The sequence below is a fragment of the Delphinus delphis genome, chromosome 2 (genome assembly GCF_949987515.2).
Source record: "Delphinus delphis chromosome 2, mDelDel1.2, whole genome shotgun sequence".
NCBI classification, from domain to species: Eukaryota; Metazoa; Chordata; class Mammalia; order Artiodactyla; family Delphinidae; genus Delphinus; species Delphinus delphis.
In genome coordinates, this window is record NC_082684.1 from 155,308,243 (window position 1) to 155,330,531 (window position 22,289).

At 39.7% G+C, this 22,289-nt stretch overlaps 1 long non-coding RNA gene across 2 annotated transcripts in view; it reads right to left on the minus strand.

The window, feature by feature from the left end:
- Positions 1–231: 231 nt before the first annotated feature.
- The window catches only part of LOC132419878 (uncharacterized), a 39,894-nt gene continuing 17,836 nt past the window's right edge, over positions 232–22,289 (minus strand). The window contains exon 4 of one of the 2 annotated variants that reach the window (XR_009518269.1): positions 232–644. This is a non-coding gene — a long non-coding RNA (uncharacterized lncRNA). Of the gene's footprint in view, positions 645–4,182; positions 4,370–22,289 lie in introns of those variants that run through there. The other variant, XR_009518268.1, reaches the window with a different exon arrangement.

Sequence of the window (22,289 nt, forward strand, 5' to 3'; positions counted from 1 at the left end):
GAATCCTGTTAGAAGGCCAAGAGAAGATGAGAGGGCAGGCGAAGTCATATCTAGTTCATGATTTTAAAATTGCAAATATCAGTCATTTCGCCATGTAGACAACGCTGCCTCCTGGCATATTCCTCATACCCAAGTTACCTGCTTCGGAGAATATCGATTAAATCCCTTTGGGGGCATGACACTTGCTAGATTACTACAACCTAACATTCCAAACAGCACAGCAGGCTCCAACTTGCCATCAATATTAAAACATAAGACAAGAACCGGCAAAAATAATGTGTAAAAAAATATAGATGGTTGCTTAAAGTGCTGAGAAGGCACCTTATTTCCAGACACACTCCTCTTCTTGTTGCCACAATGTCTAGAACTTCATAGTTATACATCCATACTTTTGGGACAACATATTTGACCAGACTCATCTTTCCCCTTTCAATTTGCTATTATTAAAAAGAGGGGAGGCTTCCCTGGTGGCGCAGTGGTTGAGAGTCCGCCTGCCGATGCAGGGCACACGGGTTCGTGCTCCGGTCCGGGAGGATCCCACATGCCGCGGAGCGGCTGGGCCCGTGAGCCATGGCCGCTGAGCCTGCATGTCCGGAGCCTGTGCTCCGCAACGGGAGAGGCCAAGGCAGTGGGAGGTCCGAGTACTGCAAAAAGAAAAAAAAAAAAATGAGGGAAACCTTAAATCCTAGAACTGTTAAGACCTTAGGTGCATTTTCCTAGCAGGGAGACAGGGTAACATGGCATGGGGAAAACGTTACTTTTACATGAAATTGGGAGGAGTGGGAGACTATTTGGGTGGAAGACACAGGACTTGTTAGGAGCGGAGGCCACAGTGACTCAGTGTGGCTTGGATGGCAGAGGTTGGAGGCAGGTCAAAATAGACACAAGAGGACTGAGAAGGTATTGAAGTAAAACATCTTTGGTTTCTCACTATGGTTTCTCACTATGAAAGCCACGTCTCATGACTCTCATAATTCAGATGAAGGTGTTGGATTAGACACAGTGTTTCTCAGCCCACCTTATACTCAGACCCTACACCTCCAACCATCTTGAGTGAAAGAATGGAGGAGAGGTTTGGGTGTACATATGGGTGGGATAAAGACCTGGACCATTGCTACTGTCAAGGTAGAGAGAACACATGACTCTTTATTTTTGTAGAGGTTTCGTCTTCTATGCCTGTGCTCGGGGGCTGGAACCCTGGGCTGCAATCCCTTCCAGCTAGAACATGCATGGATTCTGTAAACTCAGCACAACATTCTGCCTTGGAGATGTGCTATGTTCATCAATTTGATTTAAATGTATGATCTAAGTATTTCCAGCAACTTAAAACCACTGTCCAGGTATACGGGCATGTGATGTGAGAAATGGAGCCAATTACCAGCACAACATGGGAAAAACAAACCCAAACAGAATTCAGCACGTCTTCCTCACTTATCTCTTGATTTCAAGTACCCGTGGTTTTAGGGTCTGAATTATCTACACGAATTGCCTCAGCATTTCCCTTCAATTTCTATATGGAGATAAATCAAATTATGGCCAACATTACCATTGCCCCCAATCTCTTTTAAGCTTCAAGATAATAAACATCTCCTAACAACTTAAAAAAATTGAGATGCCCTTTTCACTTTGACCATACAGATGGGAAAGTTGTAAGTAATGGATGCTAGACCCTCTTCAGAAATAAAATGTGATGAAGAGTTCAGTCTTCTGATTAAATTCTCCCAATAAAATCTCACCTAGCCTATTCTTCCCCCAGGGATAAAGGGTTGCGCACACAATGGACATTATTTTTCTTTTGAACGTACTTGTATCTTGTCAAGATGTCATCAGTACAAGGACTTTGATGTTTTTAGTGCAACGATTGAGAAGCAGGTTGAATTTTTCAGTCCTCCCAGCCAATATAAGTCAGTCTGAGATACTTAATTTCTACTTGAGATCCTTCGTTTCTATTATAAACAGATCCCGCAGTGGGAGATAAATTTCATGGTAACAGTTTGGACTTTTTTATGAACCACCTGCAAGTTTTCTGCAAACAACATGTTTTATGGAAGCTCAAGGCAGTGTTCACCCATCAAGCCCTGACAGTAAGAGGAGGATGGATGGGGCCTTATCTCGGGCACACATGTAACCTTCCTTGTCCCCTGGCCTGACCTTCCTCTGCACTCATTTATGAAAATGATTCATCTTTAAAAAGCTTCCTCGCTCTACAGCCTGCGGGCTGTAGATCTTTATGCACTGGGCTTGTGTAAGCCGAGGTTATAAACTTCAGTGTGTAAGCCATTTGGAGGGGCTTCATTTTGAATATTGGAAGAAGGAAAGTGCACAATACATGTGTTTCCTTAAAGGAAAAAGTCCTGGACTCTCTTCTACAGAAAGATGCTCCCAAGGGATTCCATTGAAAGAGATTTGTTGGGATTCGACTTTTATTTATGTTGCTTATTTATGTTGCTAATGTGCCACATTTAGCACATTAACTGTCTGCCATGCCAGAGCATGGCAGACGGTGCCAGTGACATGAACATGCCACGCTCCACGTGGAGAAAGAGACCCTGCGCTTTGCATTTCATGTTTGTAAAGGGCACTGCAGCGGGAGTTATTTGTGTCAGGACTAGTGAGAACTGCTAGCATCCCTTAGAATATTCCTTTGAACCGAAAAGCCTTAGAAGGTGAGAGTAGGAACTATAACTGAGGGAATCACGAGCTGAACAGAAGTGGAAATAGGAAGAGAGAACACAGTGTGAATTGATTCACCCATTCAGGCTGAATTGATGGGTTGGAAGAGCCAGGGTTATTTCTACAGTTCTTAAGAATTGCGTCACATGTCGGAAATAGGGCAAGACACACAAGGAAATAAACATGCATGAGAGTTTTGAGTTAAGAGAGAGGGAGAAGATAGAAAATGTTGATACAATGTTTTTATTTTTTAAAATTTTTGTCTTTGAATTATTTGTTTATTTTTCTTTATCTTTTTCTTCTTTTTATTGAACGACAGATTCTTTCAATTCTATAGTGCTTTACAATTTTCAAAAGGTTCATACACATGATTTCCTATAATCCCATAATAACCCTTTTACCCCTCTCTCCCTAGCTTGCCCCTCCCCACCGTTAACCACTAGTTTGTTCTCCATTTCTATGAGTCTGCCTCTTTTTTGCTTTATTCACTAGTTTGTTGTACTTTTAAGATTCCACATGTAAGTGATATCATACAGTATTGATCTTTCTCTGTCTGTCTTATTTTACTTAGCATAATGCCCTCCAAGTCCATCCATGTTGCTGCAGGTGGCAAAATTTCATTCTCTGTTATGGCTGAGTGGTATTCCATTGTATATATATATATATATATATATATATATATACCACTTCTTCTTTATCTAGATATAATGTTTTTTAAAATTCAAAGCCTGCTGCATCAATCTTGAGCTGCAGACCTTACTGGTAAAGACCTTGGCCTTCTGTAAGAAAATTTAGGGATAGGGAGGGAGGGAGGGAGATGCAAGAGGAAGGGGATATGGGGATATATGTATATGTATAGCTGATTCACTTTGTTATACAGGAGAAGCTAACACACCATTGTAAAGCAATTATACTCCAATAAAGATGTTGAAAAAAGAAAATTGAATCTATACAATTCTTAACCATCACTTAGTCTAGACTTAATCTGTACCTAACCGTTATAACCATCATATTCTTTCAGATGTGATTCCTTAATATAAAGAGATTCTTTGTTTATCCAAAATAAATTCTCCGTAGAATAATTCTTTGTATGAAATATACTTTGAAACATACATCTGTTCCATAGGGTTAGATGGTCGGTCATCAGTAATGTGTTTTGGTCTATTTACTTCTAAGGTATTTACTTTCACACCTTTGTTCTTGGATTTGAAATTCTTGGCTTTGAAATGTCCGATCAGCCAAGCTGCCGCTTCACCATTGTTTTTATAACACTTGCACGGGGCCTTTCTTCCTTCACTCGAAGCTCCATGCTTCGGTACAAAGATGCAGAGCTGTGTGATCACTGTGCAAGGAGCCAGTTGACATGGAGTGATAGCAAAACCTGCCCAGGTACTGGCTTGAAAATGCTTTTGTCTTCAGTCCAGTCTGAGCATTGACCATGGCACTCCAGAACTCATCCGGTGCTTTGCATCTTCCAAGTTCTTTGCATGCATTGACTAATTCATCCTTATGACGCTCTTGCCAGGTAAAAGTTACCATCGTGGTGAATTAGAAGATTAGGAAATCTCAAAGTCCTTGCAGTACTAGACCCTCAGGCCCCTCAATAATGCCTCCAAACAGGAATCCCTTCAGCGGTGACCTCCATTGTGTTCCTCTCCCAAAGCAGATGCTGCCTTAGTTGGTTCCAAATTTAAACCTCAAAACAAACAAACAAACAAACAAAACATGTATTTTGGAAAGACCAAACACTGAATACCTGTAAAATACCTATCTACCTCACAGAGCTGCAAGCAGTGTTATAGTTTTCCTTTAATTAAAAAAACAATTAAGGTGTAATTTACATACAGTGTAATTCACCCTTTTTAGTGCACGCATCTGTGCAGAGTTTTCGCAAATGCAGACAGTTGAATAACCACCATCACCATCAAGACATAAAACAAGTCAATCACACCTACCAATTCCCTGCCACCCCTCCTCCTGTACTCAACCATAGGCAATGCTGTCCCTAGAGTTTTGTCTTGGCAAGAATGTCAGATAAATAGAATCATATAACATACAGCCTTTTAACTCTGGCTCTTTTCACTTAGGGAAATGCTTTTGTATGCAACCGTGTTGCTGTGTGTGTTCGTATATTAATATACTCATTTTTGTTGCTGAGTAGTGTTCCAGGGTAGGGATGTACCACAGTTAGTCTATCCCTTCTGTGTCTGAGGGACATTTAGATTGTTTTTAGTTTTTGGTGAGTGCAAATAGAGCCACTATAAATGTCTGTGTACAGCTCTTTGTGTGAACGTAAGTTTTCATTTATCTTGGCTGGGGTGATACTTAAAAAAAATTTTTTTAGGTGAGAAAATAAGGATGGATATGTCACTTCAAACAGTAATGAGAAATTATGATTGACTCCTAATACTTAAACTTTTTGAATAAGAATGTCTTTAGACCTTAACTCACAAGTCCCCCAGATCAAAAAACACTGTGTCTTGGGGCTTCCCTGGTGGTGCAGTGGTTGAGAGTCCGCCTGCCGATGCAGAGGACACGGGTTCGCGCCCTGGTCTGGGAGGATCCCACATGCCGCAGAGCGGCTGGGCCCGTGAGTCATGGCCGCTGAGCCTGCGTGTCCGGAGCCTGTGCTCCGCAACGGGAGAGGCCACAACAGTGAGAGGCCTGCGTACCACAAACAAAACAAAACAAAACAAAACACTGTGTCTTGATGAATGGATAAAGGAGATGTGGTACATATATATACAATGGAATACTACTCAGCCATAAAGAAGAATGAAAAAATGTCATTTGCAGCAACATGGATGGAACTAGATATTATCATACTAAGTGAAGTAAGTCAGAAAGAGAATGACAAATACTGTATGATGTCACTTATATGCGGAATCTTAAATGTGACACAAATGAACTTATCTACAAAATAGACTCACAGACAGAGAACAGACTTGTGGTTGCCAAGGGGGCAGGGGGTGGGGGAGGGATGGAGTGGGATTTTGGGGTTAGCAGATGCAAACTATTACATATAGAATGGATAAACAACAAGGTCCTATTGTATAGCACAGGGAACTATATTCAATATCCTAAGATAAACCTTGTAATGGAAAAGAATATTTAAGAAATAATGTATATATAGGTATAGCTGAATCACTCTGCTGTACAACAGACATTAACACAGCACTGTAAATCAGCTATATTTCAATAAAAAAAAGTGTCTTCAGACTGCATCCAAACACATGATAATCACTTTTTCAGTCATTTAACAAATATTTTGAGCGACTACTGTGTGCCAGCCATACTTTAGGTACTATTTTTTTTTTTTTTAGGTACTATTTTTGATAATGAAGTAAGAGAGAAGGATGTTTCTGAACAAAAAAAGATTCACATTTGCTGCCTTATACACCAGCATTCTCTATTCCTATTATTCTTTCTTAAAGTGTGTGTGTATGTGAGAGAGAGAAAGAGAGAGAGAGAGAGAGAGAGAGGGAAGACTTTCTCACAGATCCCCTGTATCTTCCAGCAGGGAATGGTGTATTGCATTTCTACTCTCTGTTAATTCCTTTGAAGATTTCAGAAAGCCTTGTTTACAGCAAGCACTAAGCTCTCTTATTATGCCCCCAAATTGGGTAGTGGCTTGTGAACCTATAGCCGAATGGTGTTTCAGTAAGGTAAGTGAGGAGGGGGGCTGCTTATTGGTTTGAGGGGAGAGAACCTTGGAAGGATCCTAAGAGCAAATTTTATCCCCACTGTCTTGTATATAAACGTGTGAGATGCTATTAGATATTTGTTGCTTTGCATCAAGCATTCTTATAAATAATTTAAAAAATAAAACATCACATTGTACTGGAAAAGAGCATGCATACTCCAGCATTCTCCTATTCTTGTTTAGGGGCATGAAAGCAAATCTAAGGAAGTAGCTATATGGAGAGGAGAAAAGAGAACAATTGTATTGGAAGCTTAGAGGCTGCTGTGTGCTGAGGTAAGCCATGCTTACTTCACATTTTTGCCTAAGATCGATTTCCTGGGGTAAAAGGAGACAGAATTCTGTGTCCAGTGATCTTGCTTTTCAGTCTTAGAGTGCTTAGTTTTACAACCAAATCAAGAAATTAGCTGGACAAGTAGGTTTTCAATTCATTGAGTAATTTTGTGGCTGTAGAAAAAAATTTTTAGATATTTAATCAATAGAGTTGTCCCATATGTACTAACTGGTTTGGGAAACAGGAAAAGCTCTTACCTAATTAACCATGAAACAAAGTGTAGCGAAGACATTTGAAATGACAGGGTCCTACCCTACCAAGGAATCTGGGCATTTGTCTCCTAATGGAAAACTCAGAACTGGCTGCAAACATTTCCAAATGAGACACTTAATTGTTAAAATGATTTGGGCTATAATTATTTGATTTCCTATCAGCACACTTTAAAAATTACAAAGAGCCTATTTCTTTCCCCCAAAGGGCCGGGACCCTTCTTGTTAGTCAAGACCACTTGGGCTAACATTTGGCTCCAGTGATAGGGAAACCTCAGGAGGACAAGCAAGGCATTTTCTGGGAACCTTCGCTCACTCCTTTTCCTGATGAATTGTCATGCCCTTCTGAGAAAGTAACCCATCAGTCCTCTGAAACAGAGAATCAGATAACCAAGTTATGCTAAGCTGATTTGCCCGCTGATAAGTGATGAACTTCACCGAGGCTACCTGCCCACAATTCTTTTGAGAACAAAACGGCCAGAGCCTGAGATAATGAGGATGTACATCAGAGTCACGCTTTTCCTTGGCCTGCGCGGCGATAACGGTGACTTCCGGGTCTTCATCAGCATCCTATGTGTACATTTCATCTGACACAGCAAATGCTGGTATAACAGAAATGACTAGAGAACTGTGCAATGCCAGAAATGCAGTCAATTTTCAATCAGTATTACAGAATGTAGCTCACGATGGTGATCATGGCTCTTCTCAGTGGTTTAAGCAACACGCTTCACTAGACCTGTTGCCTTAACTACCATGCCAAAGAGGCATTCCACTAAAACATGACCCAAATGAACTTATCTATGAAACAGAAAGAGACTCATAGACAGAAAACAGACTTGTGGTTGTCAAGGGGGAGGGCAAGTGGGGGAGGGATGGATTGGGAGTTTGGGGTTAGCACATGCAAACTGTTTTTTTTTTTTTTTAACATTTTTATTGGAGTATAATTGCTTTACAATGGTGTGTTAGTTTCTGCTTTATAACAAAGTGAGTCACCTATACATAGACATATATCTCCATATCGCCTCCCTGTTGCGTCTCCCTCCCACTCTCCCTATCCCACCCCGCTAGGTGGTCAAAAAGTACCGAGCTGATCTCCCTGTGCTATGCGGCTGCTTCCCACTTGCAATCTATTTTACATTTGGTAGTGTATATAAGTCCATGCCACTCTCTCACTTCGTCCCAGTTACCCTTCCCCCTCCCCATGTCCTCAAGTCCATCTCTACGTCTGCTTCTTTATTCCTGTTCTGCCCCTAGGTTCTTCATAACCATATTGTTTTCAGATTCCATGTATATGTGTTAACATACGGTATTTGTTTTTCTCTTTCTGACTTACTTCACTCTGTATGACAGTCTATAGGTCCATCCACCTCACTACAAATAACTCAATTTTGTTTCTTTTTATGGCTGGGTAATATTCCATTGTATATATGTGCCACATCTTCTTTATCCATTCATCTGTCGATGGACACTTAGGTTGCTTCCATGTCCTGGCTATCGTAAATAGAGTTGCAGTGAATATTGTGGTACATGGTTCTTTTTGAATTATGGTTTTCTCAGGGTATATGCCCAGTAGTGGGATTGCTAGGTTGCATGGTAGTTCTATTTTTAGTTTTTTAAGGAAACTCCATTCTGTTCTCCATAGTGGCTGTCTCAATTTACATTCCCACCAACCGTGCAAGAGGGTTCCCTTTTCTCCACACCCTTTCCACCATTTATTGTTTGTACATTTTTTTATGATGGCCAGTGTTACCAGTGTGAGGTGATACCTCATTGTAATTTTGATTTGCATTTCTCTAATGATTAGTGAAGTTGAACATCCTTTCATGTGTTTGTTGGCGATCTGTATATCTTCTTTGGAGAAATGTCTATTTAGGTCTTCTGCCCATTTTTGGATTGGGTTATTTGGTTTTTTGATATTGAGCTGCTTGTAAATTTTGGAGATAAATCCTTTGTCTGTTGCTTCATTTGCAAATATTTTATCCCATTTTGAGTGTTGTCTTTTCATCTTGTTTATGGTTTCCTTTCCTGTGCAAAAGCTTTGAAGTTTCATTAGGTCCCATTTGTTTATTTTTGTTTTTATTTCCATTTCTCTAGGAGGTGGGTCATAAAAGATCTTGCTGTGATGTATGTCATAGAGTGTTCTGCCTATGTTTTCCTCTAAGAGTTTTATAGTGTCTGGCCTTATATTTAAGTCTTTAAATGTATTTAAAGTTTATTTTGAGTTTATTTTTGTGTATGGTGTTAGGGAGTGTTCTAATTTCATTCTTTTACATGTAGCTGTGCAGTTTTCTGGAAAAGAGGCTGTCTTTTCTCCATTGTATATTCTTGCCTCCTTTATCAAAAATAAGGTGACCATATCTGCGTGGGTTTATCTCTGGGCTTTCTATCCTGTTCCATTGATCTCTATATTTCTGTTTTTGTGCCAGTACCATACTGTCTGGATTACTGTAGCTTTGTAGCATAGTCTGAAGTCCAGAAGCCTGATTCCTCCAGCTCCGTTTTTCTTTCTCAAGATTGCTTTGGCTATTCGGGGTCTTTTTTGTTTCCATACAAATTGTGAATTTTTTTGTTCTAGTTCTGTGAAAAATGCCACTGGTAGTTTGATAGGGATTGCACTGAATCTGTAGATTGCTTTGGGTAGTAGAGTCATTTTCACAATGTTGATACTTCCAATCCAAGAACATGGTATATCATTCCATCTGTTTGTATCATCTTTAATTTCTTTCATCAGTGTCTTATAGCTTTCTGCATACAGGTCTTATGTCTCCTTAGGTAGGTTTATTCCTAGGTATTTTATTCTTTTTGTTGCAATGGTAAATGGGAGTGTTTCCTTAATTTCTCTTTCAGATTTTTCATCATTAGTGTATAGGAATGCCAGAGATTTCTGTGCATTAATTTTGTATCCTGCTACTTACCAAATTCATTGATTAGCTCTAGTAGTTTTCTGGTAGAGTCTTTAGGATTCTCTGTGTATAGTATCATGTCATCTTCAAACAGCGACAGCTTTACTTCTTTTCTGATTTGGATTCCTTTTATTTCTTTTTCTCCTCTGATTGCTGTGGCTAAAACTTGCAAAAATAAGTTGAATAATAGCAGTGAGAGTGTGCAACCTTTTCTTGTTTCTGATCTTAGTGGAAATGGTTTCAGTTTTTCACCATTGAGAATGATGTTGGCTGTGGGTTTGTCATATTTGGCCTTTATTACGTTGAGGTAAGTTCCCACTATGTCTACTTTCTGGAGGGTTTTTATCATAAATGGGTGTTGAATTTTGTCGAAAGCTTTTTCTGCATCTATTGAGAGGATCATATGGTTTTTCTCCTTCAATTTTTTAATATGGTGTATCACATTGTTTGATTTGCATATATTGAGGAATCCTTGCATTCCTGGAATGAACCCCACTTGATCATGGTGTATGATCCTTTTAATGTGCTGTTGGATTCTGTTTGTTAGTATTTTGTTGAGGATTTTTGCATCTATGTTCATCAGTGATATTGACCTGTAGTTTTCTTTCTTTGTGACATGTTTGTCTGGTTTTGGTATAAGGGTGATAGTGGTCTTATAGAATGAGTTTGGGAGTGTTCCTCCCTCTGCTATATTTTGGAAGAGTTTGAGAAGGATAGGTGTTAGCTCTTCTCTGAATGTTTGATAGAATTCACCTGTGAAGCCATCGTGTCGTGGGCTTTTGTTTGTTGGAAGATTTTTAATCACAGTCTCAATTTCAGTGCTTGTGATTGGTCTGTTTATATTTTCTATTTCATCCTGGTTCAGTCTCGGAAGGTTGTGCTTTTCTAAGAATTTGTCCATTTCTTCCAGGTTGTCCATTTTATTGGCATAGAGTTGCTTGTCGTAATCTCTCATGATCCTTTGTATTTCTGCAGTGTCAGTTGTTACTTCTTTTTCTTTTCTATCGATTTGAGTCTTCTCCCATTTTTTCTTGAGGAGTCTGGCTAATGGTTGATCAGTTTTGTTTGTCTTCTCAAAGAACCAGCTTTTAGTTTTATTGATCTTTGCTATTGTTTCCTTCATTTCATTTTCATTTATTTCTGCTCTGATCTTTATGATTTCTTTCCTTCTGCTAACTTTGGGGGGTGTTTTGTTCTTCTTTCTCTAAGTGTTTTAGGTGTAAGGTTAGGTTTTTTATTTGAGATGTTTCTTGTTTCTTGAGGTAGGATTGTGTTGCTATAAACTTCCCTCTTAGAACTGCTTTTGCTGCATCCCATAGGCTTTGGGTCATCGTGTTTTCATTGTCATTTGTTTTTAGGTATTTTTTGATTTCCTCATTGATTTTTTCAGTGATTTCTTGGTTATTAAATAGTGTATTGTTTAGCCTCCATGTGCTTGTATTTTTTACAGGTTTTTTCCTGTAATTGGTATCTAGTCTCATAGTGTTGTGGTCAGAAAAGATACTTGATGCGATTTCAATTTTCTTAAATTTCCCTAGGCTTGATTTGTGACCCAGATCCCCTGGAGAATGTTCCATGAGCACTTGAGAAGAAAGTGTAATCTGTTGTTTTGGGGAATGTCTTATAAATATCAATTAAGTCCATCTTCTTTAGTGTATCTTTTAAAGTTTGTGTTTCCTTATTTATTTTCATTTTGGATGATCAGTTCATTGGTGAAAGTGGGGTGTTAAAGTCCCCTACTACGATCATGTTACTGTCGATTTCCCCTTTTATGGCTGTTAGCATTTGCCTTGTGTATTGAGGTGCTCCTATGTTGGATGCATAAATATTTACAATTGTTATATCTTCTTCTTGAATTGATCCCTTGATCATTATGTAATGTCCTTCTTTGTCTCTTGTAATAGTCTTTATTTTAAAGTATATTTTGTCTGATATGAGAATTGCTACTCCAGCTTTCTTTTGATTTCCATCTGCATGGAATATCTTTTTCGATCCCCTCACTTTCAGTCTGTATGTGTCCCTAGGTGTGAAGTGGGTCTCTTGTAGACAGCATATATATGGGTCTTGTTTTTGTATCCATTCAGTGAGCCTGTGTCTTTTAGTTGGAGCATTTAAGCCATTTATATTTAAGGTAATTATCGATATATATGTTCCTATTACCGTTTTCTTAATTGTTTTGGGTTTGTCATTGTAGGTCTTTTCCTTCTCTTGTGTTTCCTGCCTAGAGAAGTTTCTTTATCATTTGTTGTAAAGCTGGTTTGGTGGTGCTGAATTCTCTTAGCTTTTGCTTGTCTGTAAAGGTTTTAATTTCTCCATCGAATCTGAATGAGATCATTGCTGGGTAAAGTAATCTTGGTTGTAGGTTTTTCCCTTTCATCACTTTAAATATGTCCTACCACTGCCTTCTGGCTTGCAGAGTTTCTGCTGAAAGATCAGCTATTAACCTTATGGGGATTCCCTTGTATGTAATTTTCCCCCTGCTGCTTTTAATACTTTTTTCTTTGTATTTAATTTTTGATAGTTTGATTAACATGTGTCTTGGAGTGTTTCTCCTTGGATTTATCCTGTATGGGACTCTCTGCTTCCTGGACTTGATTAACTATTTCCTTCCCCATATTAGGGAAGTTTCCAATTATAATCTCTTCAAGTATTTTCTCAGTCCCTTTATTTTTCTCTTCTTCAGGGACCCCTATAATTCGAATGTTGGTGCATTTAATGTTGTCCCAGAGGTCTCTGAGACTGTCCTCAATTCTTTTCTTTCTTTTTTCTGCTCTGCAGTAGTTATTTCCACTATTTTATCTTCCAGGGCCCTTATCCGTTCTTCTTTCTCAGTTATTCTGCTATTGAGTCCTTCTAGAGAAGTTTTAATTTCATTTATTTTGTTGTTCATCACTGTTTGTTTGCTCTTTAGTTCTTCTAGGTCCTTGTTAAACGTTTCTTTTATTTTCTCCATTCTATTTCCAAGATTTTGGATCATCTTTACTATCATTATTCTGAATTCTGTTTTCAGGTAGACTGCCTATTTCCTCTTCATTTGTTTGGTCTGGTGGGTTTTTACCTTGCTCCTTCACCTGCTGTATGTTTCTCTGTCTTCTCATTTTGCTTATCTTACTGTCTTTGGGGTCTCCTTTTCGCAGGCTGCAGGTTTGTAGTTCCCATTGTTTTTGGTGTCTTCCCCCAGTGGCTAAGGTTGATTCAGTGGGTGTGTAGGCTTCCTGGTGGAGGGGACTAGTGCCTCTGTTCTGGTGGATGAGGCTGGATCTTGTCTTTCTGGTGGGCAGGTCCACGTCTGGTGGTTGTTTTGGGGTGTCTGTGGCCTTATTATGATTTTAGGCAGCCTCTCTGCTAATGGGTGGGGTTGTGTTCCTGTCTTGCTAGTTGTTTGGCATAGGGTGTCCAGCACTGTAGCTTGCTGGTCATTGAGTGGAGCTGGGTCTTACTTAGCATTGAGAAGGAGATCTCTGGGAGAGCTTACATCGTGTGACATTATGTGGAGCCGGGAGGTCTCTGGTGGACCAATGTCCTAAGCTCAGCTCTCCAACCACATAGGCTCAGGTCTGACACCCTGCCAGAGCACTAAGACCCTGTCAGCCACACGGCTCAGAAGAAAAGGGAGGAAAAAAGAAAGAAAGAAAAAAATAAAATAAAGTTATTAAAATAAAAAATAAAACTAATTATTAAAAATAAAGAGTAATAAAAAAAGAAAGAAAGAAAGAAGAGAGCAACCAAACCACAAAACAAATCCACCAATGATAACAAGCGCTAAAAACTATACTAAAAAGAAAGAAACAACAACAAAAAAAAAAACGACAGACAGAACCCTAGGACAAATGTAAAAAAAAAAAGCTATACAGACAAAATCACACAAAGAAGCACACACATACACACTCACAAAAAGAGAAAAAGGGAAGAATATATATATATATTGTTTCTCCCAAAGTCCACCTCCTCAATTTGGGATGACTCGTTGTCTATTCAAGTATTCCACAGATGCAGGGTACATCAAGTTGATTGTGGAGATGTAATCCGCTGCTCCTGAGGCTGCTGGGAGAGATCTCCCTTTCTCTTTGTTCGCACAGCTCCCAGGGGCTCAGCTTTGGATTTGGACCCGCCTCTCCGTGTAGGTCGCCTGAGGGCGTCTGTTCTTCACTCAGACAGGACGGGGTTAAAGTAGCAGCTGGTTCGGGGGCTCTGGCTCACTCAGGCCGGTGGGAGGGAGGGGCACGGAGTGTGGGGCAAGCGTGCGGCGGCAGAGGCCGGTGTGACGTTGCTCCAGCCTGAGGAGCGCTGTGCGTTCTCCCAGGTAAGTTGTCCCTGGATCACAGGACCCTGGTGGTGGCAGGCTGCACAGGCCCCCCCAGAGGGGAGGTGTGGAGAGTGACCTGTGCTTGCACACAGGCTTCTTGGGGGCGGCAGCAGCAGCCTTAAGGTCTCATCTCTGGGGTCCCCGCTGAGAGCCGTGGCTCGTGCCCATCTCTGGAGCTCCTTTAAGCAGCGCTGTTAATCCCCTCTCCTCGTGCACCACAAAACAAAGAGAGAAGAAAAAGTCTCTTGCCTTTTCGGCAGCTCCAGACTTTTTCCCGGACTCCCTCCGGGTGTGGCGCACTAGCCCCCTTCAGGCTGTGTTCACGCAGCCAACCCCAGTCCTCTCCCTGGGATCCGACTGAAGCCCGAGCCTCAGCTCCCAGCCCCGCCCGCCCCGGCGGGTGAGCAGACAAGCCTCTCGGACTGGTGAGTGCCGGTCAGCTTCGATCGTCTGTGTGGGAATCTCTCCGCTTTGCCCTCCGCGCCCCTGTTGCTGTGCTCTCCTCCGCGGCTCCGAAGCTCCCCCCCTCCACCACCCGCAGTCTCCGCCCGCGAAGGGGCTTCTAGTGTGTGGAAACCTTTCCTCCTTCACAGCTCCCTCCCGCTGGTGCAGGTCCCGTCCCCATTCTTTCGTCTCTGTTTTTTCTTTTTTCTTTTGCCGTACCCAGGTACGTGGGGAGTTTCTTGCCTTTTGGGACGTCTGAGTTCTTCTGCCAGCGTTCAGTAGGTGTCCTGTAGGAGTTGTTCCACATGTACATGTATTTCTGATGTATTTGTGGGGAAAGAGGTGATCTCCACGTCTTATTCTTCTGCCATCTTGAAAGTCTCTCTGCAAATTATTATATATAGGATGGATAAACAACAGGGTCCTACTGTATAGCACAGGGAACTATATGTAATATCCTGTAATAAGCCATAATGGAAAAGAACATGAAAAAGAATATATATATGTGTATATATATATAAAACTGAATCACTTTGCTGTACACCAGAAACAAACACAACATTGTAAACCAACTATACCTCAATAAAATAAATTAAAAATAAATAAATAAAGCAGAAAAGCTAAGTGACATTCCACATACATATGGCCTGATTAAATAAGATAAACGTGGGGTTGTTCTAATTCACAGAGGTTCTTTATGAAGGCTTTACTATCTCCTTGTTCTTCTTGTGACCCACGAGTATTGCAAGCAAACACCAAAATGCTAAAGACGGCGAGTAATTTATCGGTGCCTACTGCAGATTAGAATGTAGCTAGGTACCGTAGGAGAGCGTTCTGCAGAGGGACAGCAAGAACTCTGTTAGGTGCTGTGCATATGAGATCTTCTGTTTTCTGGAACGGTAAGAATATGGAGTAAGGTGGAAATTTTTTTTCTGGGGGCTGTATGTGGAATCAATAGCGTGATAGTATATTGGGGAGAGTGGGGAGGGTGATAGTATAGTGGGGAGAGTGGGGAGGGTATTTAAAGGGCTTTTAATTCACCTCTGAGGTAGAGAGTCAGTCCATAGAGAATTGCAGAGGTGAACTTTAGGAGATGTGGTATTTTAATGTTTTTACCTGGGGTGATGGTGTTGTGGATAATAGCAGTGTTAATAATAATAATAATGCCAGTAGTCCTAAGAGTGAACATTTATTGAGAGTTTACAGTGTGCTGGGAGTTGGGGTAATTGCTTAGCATGCATTAGTTGACTGAATGCCTACAGCACCAACCCTGTGAGATAACTACTGTTATTACAATGAGGAAGCTGTGGCTTAGGGTTGAGTGAACTGCCCAAGGCCACACAGCTTGCTCAACACGGAGGCTGAACTAGATTCTGGAGCTGAACTACATTTCATTCAAGTGATATAAAGACGAACAACAGACAGTGCTTTTGAGACTGAAATGAATACAATGTGAAAATGGCCGAAAAAATAACATCACGATTCCAATTTCTTTCCAAATGTCTTTGTTTTAATTGTTTTTCATCTCTTTGATCGAGGGTTAGCAAGGCATTGATGGGCCAGATCTGGCCTGCAGCCTGTTTTCATATGGCCTGTGACATAAGAATGGTTTGTACATTTTTATTTTATTTTTTATTTATTTATTTATTTTTTTGGTTTGTACATTTTTAAATGGTTGGGAGAAAACAAAATCAAAAGAAGAATGTTTTATGACTCATGAAAATAGTATGAAATGCAAATTTCGGTGTCCATAAATACAGTTTGGCTGGAACACAGCAAAGCCCATTGGTTTAGGTGTTGTCTAAGCTGCTTTGGGGTTAGAACGGCAGAGCTGAGTTGCTGTGGCAGAAACTATTGGGTTGGCCAAAAAGCCCATTTGGGTTTTTCTGTAAGATCTTGTGGAAAAACCCGAATGAAATAAATAAAACAGTTATTATCTGGATCTTCACGTACAAAACTTGCCAACTCTGCTTTTTGATTATTCGTGATAAAGGAGTTTAGAGCAAGGGCTTTGACTTCAGGCTGCTCGGTTTGTATCCCTTACTTGCTGTGCAAGCCGGGAAAAGATGGTTTGACTCTTCCTCACCTCACTTTCCACATCTGTGAAATGGGAATGATAGTACCAACTGAGTACCAACTCAGTCCTCAGAGGACTGAGCTCTTAAATGAGATACTCCATGAAGGAGTTTAGAAGAATGTCTGGTACATGGTAAGTGCTCAAACAAATGTTTGTTAAATATTACCCTTATCATGCTACTTATGATAGATATTAATTGATCTTCTAACACCTAGTAGGCCCACCACTGATGAGTCCAGTTAAGGAAAGCGGTCTTCGCGCATCTCCTCAGCCTGCCTTGCCCCTTCCCTTATCAGAGCTGGAATGGTTTCCTTGGGTCAGGAGCTGGTGAGACACAGATAACGAATCTACACCTCCCATCTCTTCAGTTACTGCTGGCTCTAGCCTCTCTGCCCTTGGCTTTGAGCTCCACGGTTTGGGTGGGTGTGGGAAAATCCCTGTGGATTTGGAGACTGAAGCATGGCTCGGTAAGTCTGTTCATGACCCCAAAAGGCTAGGAGGCTTAGAAGGCTTTGCTTGGGTCTGCAAATTATACCGAAGGAAGTGGGCTGGCTTATGGGAGAGGGGTGGGAAGCTGTTTCTAAGAGGTGACTTTTAGGGTGTCCATCACCAGCTGGGCCATACCAACTTTATTGACTGTCATTCTTCTTTTAGGAATTCATTACTTCATCAACAGAGAGTGTGCCTGAGGGGACTGGGGTCTAGGAGGAGGGGACACCAGGAAGAAAGAAGGGGATGTGGCATACGGTGAAGAGAATGTAGACCAAGGTGTTAGCAGCAAAGCTGATTTCCTCCTAAGAGCTCCCAGGACAGGACCTTTCTAGAGCATTTATGAATCTGACCCTTAAGCAGGTAAGGCCCTGACATGACTATTTCAAAGCAGGGCATTACTAACTAATTAGTCATTTAACTGGACATTATCACAAAGCAGTAGTGAAACATTCTAGTTTCTTTCTCAAAACCCACAATCTGTATTTGTCCAGTGGTTTATTCTGTGTTTTTTTCTTAGGGAAATTACACCAGAATGCAATTGGGAGACAGGTTTACAGGTCCTAGCTTGCGACTCAATTACTAACCTTCAAGCTGGCTCTGAATTTTTGTCAGTTAACCCTCTTCTTAATCTTTAAGGAGATAAGGGAATTGTAGCAGAGTCCTGATGGTTAAATGCATGGATTCTGGGTTCAAATCCAATTTATAACCACTTTTTATTGTCATGATGCTGCATAAAGAAATTCACCTTTCTGTGCCTCAGTTTCCCTGACTGTAAAATAGGCATAATGGTAGTATGTCACTTTGAGGTTGTTGAGAGGATTAAGTGAGCTGATTTAGAGGGATTGCCTAGAATGGTAAGTGTTATCAGGCTGTTTGTTAATGCTGCCTTATTACCTCCCAAGTAGTGTCATTCTGCTTAGCATGGAGTATATTATCACAGTGAATCCAGACAGCAGCCCTCTGAGATAGGTTTTAGTCCAATAGATGAAATCATGGTTCTGCAAGGTTGAGTAACTTATTTAAAGCCACACAGCTGGTGAGAGAGTTGGTTTTCAAACCCAGTCTGATGAACTGCAGAGCCCAGGCACTTTCTGTGCATACCCTTGCCGTTCTAAGATTCATTGATCCTACACTTAGACTGGGTCTCATAATGCAAGCTATGTTAATTACTTGAATAATTAATAAGGTCGCACACTATCCCTTGAATGTTGTCATGTAAAGTATTTGCCTTACATTCTTTATATTAAGGAGTAAAATATGAAATCGAAGAGCGAATGCTGTTTAAGATTAAGCCACATGACTTTTGGGACTACTTTTTTAGTTTTAGGTTTCTTGTTTTTTTTTTCTACTTCCAGGTACTCAGTAGAAAAGCTATAGATATTTTATTTCTTATCTCTCTCCTCTGAGTGCCAACCAAGCGAAGCTTAGATGAGCTTGTAAAATCAGAGTGAGTGTGTGTGGCCGTGTAGAACACGTGATTGGATGTTGGTGGAGGTGGGAGTGGGAAAAGAGAAAAATGTAATTAACTGTTACCAGAGGGAAAAGGTGAACTGGGTGGAGGTTCAGAATGATTCAGCTGGATCTTTGACTCAAGTGTCTTAATGAGCTTCTGCAACGCCTCCTGACAAAAATTGGGCCAAGGAGACGATATTTTGTTCAGGGTGTAACCACTCTGAGCCTTGATTACGATTTAGAAGCAGCGGCTGCTATCTTGCAAAATGATGATTCACAGATTGAAAAGCCAAGGGGAATGGCTCATCATAACTGGAATGTTGGTTTAGGACTCCAGATGGCACAAGCTTTAGCTGATTACCCTATTAAGAGTTAAAAAAATAATAATAAAAAAAAGATTTAAAAATACCCAGGAACTAAACTGCATTCCAAAAGAGGGGAAAAGCAGATCAGAAGGTAGAAAAACAGATCCAAGTAGAGGGAAGCAGCCTTTGTTAGAAAACAGTCCAACCCAAACAACAAAAAACAATGATGGCAATAAGGACTTGTCTTCCTATGAAAATAATGGATTCAACGAGCACTTGGGAGTCCACAGGGAGAGGTTTTAAATCACTGTGAACCTTGCTGTACTTATAATAACCTATATAGGGTACTGAACTTGGGAGACATCCCCTGCTATTCATTTTTAAATAAGCTAATTTTAAAATATCTTATTCCATTTGGTAAATATCCAAAAGAGAAAAGTGAGATGGTCCTACTAACCAGAGTTGGTTTTCTAAAGTAAAACAGTTGTGTTAAGACTTCTGTTAAAAAAGCTCTAATGGTTTGCAGTTGCAAAATAGAGTCTGGGCTTATTAGCGTGACGTATAGATCTTAATTTTATTTTTTTAATTGAAATATAGATTTACAATGTGGTACCAATCTCTGCTGTACAGCAAAGCGACTCAATTATACACATGTAGACATTCTTATATAGATCTTGTAAAGACTGGTAGTGGCTGGTTTTTTGTTTTGTATCTTATCCCTTCTTCCTTCAAACTCTATGCTCTAATCATTCTGAGGTATTTGGCTTTTCCAGGCCACAATAAGTGTTCTTAAGCTTTTAGCCTCTCCACACATTATATTCCTTCTGCTTGGAATGTAATTCCCCATTTTTCCCACCTGAGAAACTTCTATTTTTCTTCAAGAGCCAGATTCTGACCCTTCCAAAGAATGTGTGTTTTGGCTGCATTTGTTTCTATGCCCATGTAGTAATTTCCCTAATCATACTTTCTGTGGTTACGTAACAGTATACATATATCAAACTTTATTTAACCTTTTCTCTAATGGGAAGTTGCTCTTTTTTTCCTTTTGTAAATATATCACAATAATTGACCTTGTACATGAATCCTTCTTTGCTTTACTGATACTTTTTTAGGAAATAATTTTTAAAGTAAAATGATTGGCTTGAAGGGTTTTAATACTTTCCTACCCTTGCTACGTATGTCAAATTGCTTTCTATAAAGTTGCTTTCTATAATGACATTTCCTTGTCTACTAGTAACATAACAGTACTTGCTTCAAGAGATCTGCCTCGACTCTGGGTCTCACTTAAAAAAATAAAGATAGAAAAAGAAAAATTTTGCTTATTTTGTAAACAAAAATGATGTTTATATTTAATATTTATTTCTCAGACTAGTAGTTAAGCCAAAGTTATCTTTCTATGACTAGTGAGCATTTGTATCCCTTGTTTCATGAATTGGCTTTTTTCCCCCCATTTTCCCATTTTCCATGGCACGATGCGTATTGCAGCACTCAAATAGGACAAAAACCACAAAATCTATTGAGCTCTTATGATATTCCAGAGACGTTGCATTATCTTTCCTAACAACCTCAGGAAGCAGGCGCTAAAACACACCCATTTTAAAGATCAGAAAGTTGCAGCACAGAGAGTTTAAATAATTGCATAGGGTGATGTAATAAGGAAGGAAGGTGGAAGAAATACAAACTCCAGCAGCCTGACCTGAGAACCTTCACTCTTATCAAATTAAATTGCTTTACTTTTCACCATTGACACTGTCATTTATGTTTGGTAAAAGTCATCCTTCTTAGGTGTATAGCTCCTTTCGCGTTGAAAATATATGGAGTCATGCAATCATCCCCATAGTCAAGATACAGAAGAATTCTATTGCCTAGCACCTTCTAGATAATCTCTTCTTCTCCTCCACTCCCTGGTGACCACTGATGTGTTTTGGTTAATATAGTTTTGCCTTTTCCAGAATATCACATAAAGGGAATCATACAGTATACAGCTTTTTGAGTCTGCCTTCGTTCACCTCACATCAAGCTTTTGAACTGTGTCAATAGTACATTTCTTTTTATTGCTAGATAGTATTCCATTGTATGGATATAACATATTTTTTTGCTGTGGCTTTATGTTTATATTCGTGTCCCTCGTTACGATCTGTGCTGAGAGCACAGACGGCATTCTGTTCACCTTCATGAGCTCCAGTCTTGACACAGCACTTGGCACAGAGCTGTGGTCTGTAGATTTCCATTGCATGGATGAAGCAGTAAAGGATCACGGTGAACGATATACAGTCTCATCAATAGAAAAAGACGTGAATATCATCCAAATTTTAGATATTGTCATATGCCAATTAACCCAGGCAAACAAAGGAATATAATTTTTAAAACTCAGTGAAGCCTGGACTACAGGGAAATGTACATGATTATATGACGGCCATTGGTGGCATTTATAAATTGCATTAATCTTGCTGGCCACAAACCTGAAATGGTGTAATAAGAGATATACGTTTTTCTAGACCTAGAGCCAGTCGTCTGATTGTCAGACATGTACACAAAAGAGAAATTTGAGTAGAGATATTCATAGCAGCACTATATATACCACCCTATCCAAAAAACCTTCAAATTAGGAAATTTGTAAGTTAACTACAATATTACAGAATAAATGAATACTACGTAGATTAAAAATGAAGATAACAGGACCGTTGTTACTTACAAATGTATGAAAATAAGGGCGATCAAAGTGATTGAGGATTGGTAAGGTTCTAGTAATTTTTAAAATTTGTAAATACTTCAGCTTGTAATTAAAGAAATATATCCTGCAAAGTTCTTTCCCTAAATTATATTTGTATTTATAGGTATCCCCACACATTTTTATTAGCCGCATTATACTCAAATATTATTACTAAAGTAAGATAAAAAATCTCTTTGTGGCAATGACAATTCTGATGTTAACGTAGATAGCTCTGTTTGAACAAAAGAACATTGGGAACACAAACCACACCATCTGATGTTGTGGTGAAGGAAGTGACTATCTGTATGAAATCAAAAGAAAATGGAGTTAACATTATAGAATTTTCAGATCAACTTCCTTATCTTCTTACTACCTCTTTTCTCATACGTATGTTACCTCAGTGACCAGAGATTTTGTGTAGAATAGTTTAAACAAATTAATTGAATATGTATTTTAATCCAAATAGGACAATGTCATATATTTTCTTCAAAAGTTTTCATGATTGCTTGAATATTTGTTTTCTATTTGATTCTAGGTCCTTCCTCTTTCTTGGAAGACTGTGCTAGTTTGGTGAGTGCCATTCAAATTTCTTCTATGTAGGAAGCATTGGAATGACATTACCTAAGAAAATTCATGCTAAGGGCCACAGGCTGTATGAATCTAAATCTGAAATATCTGATG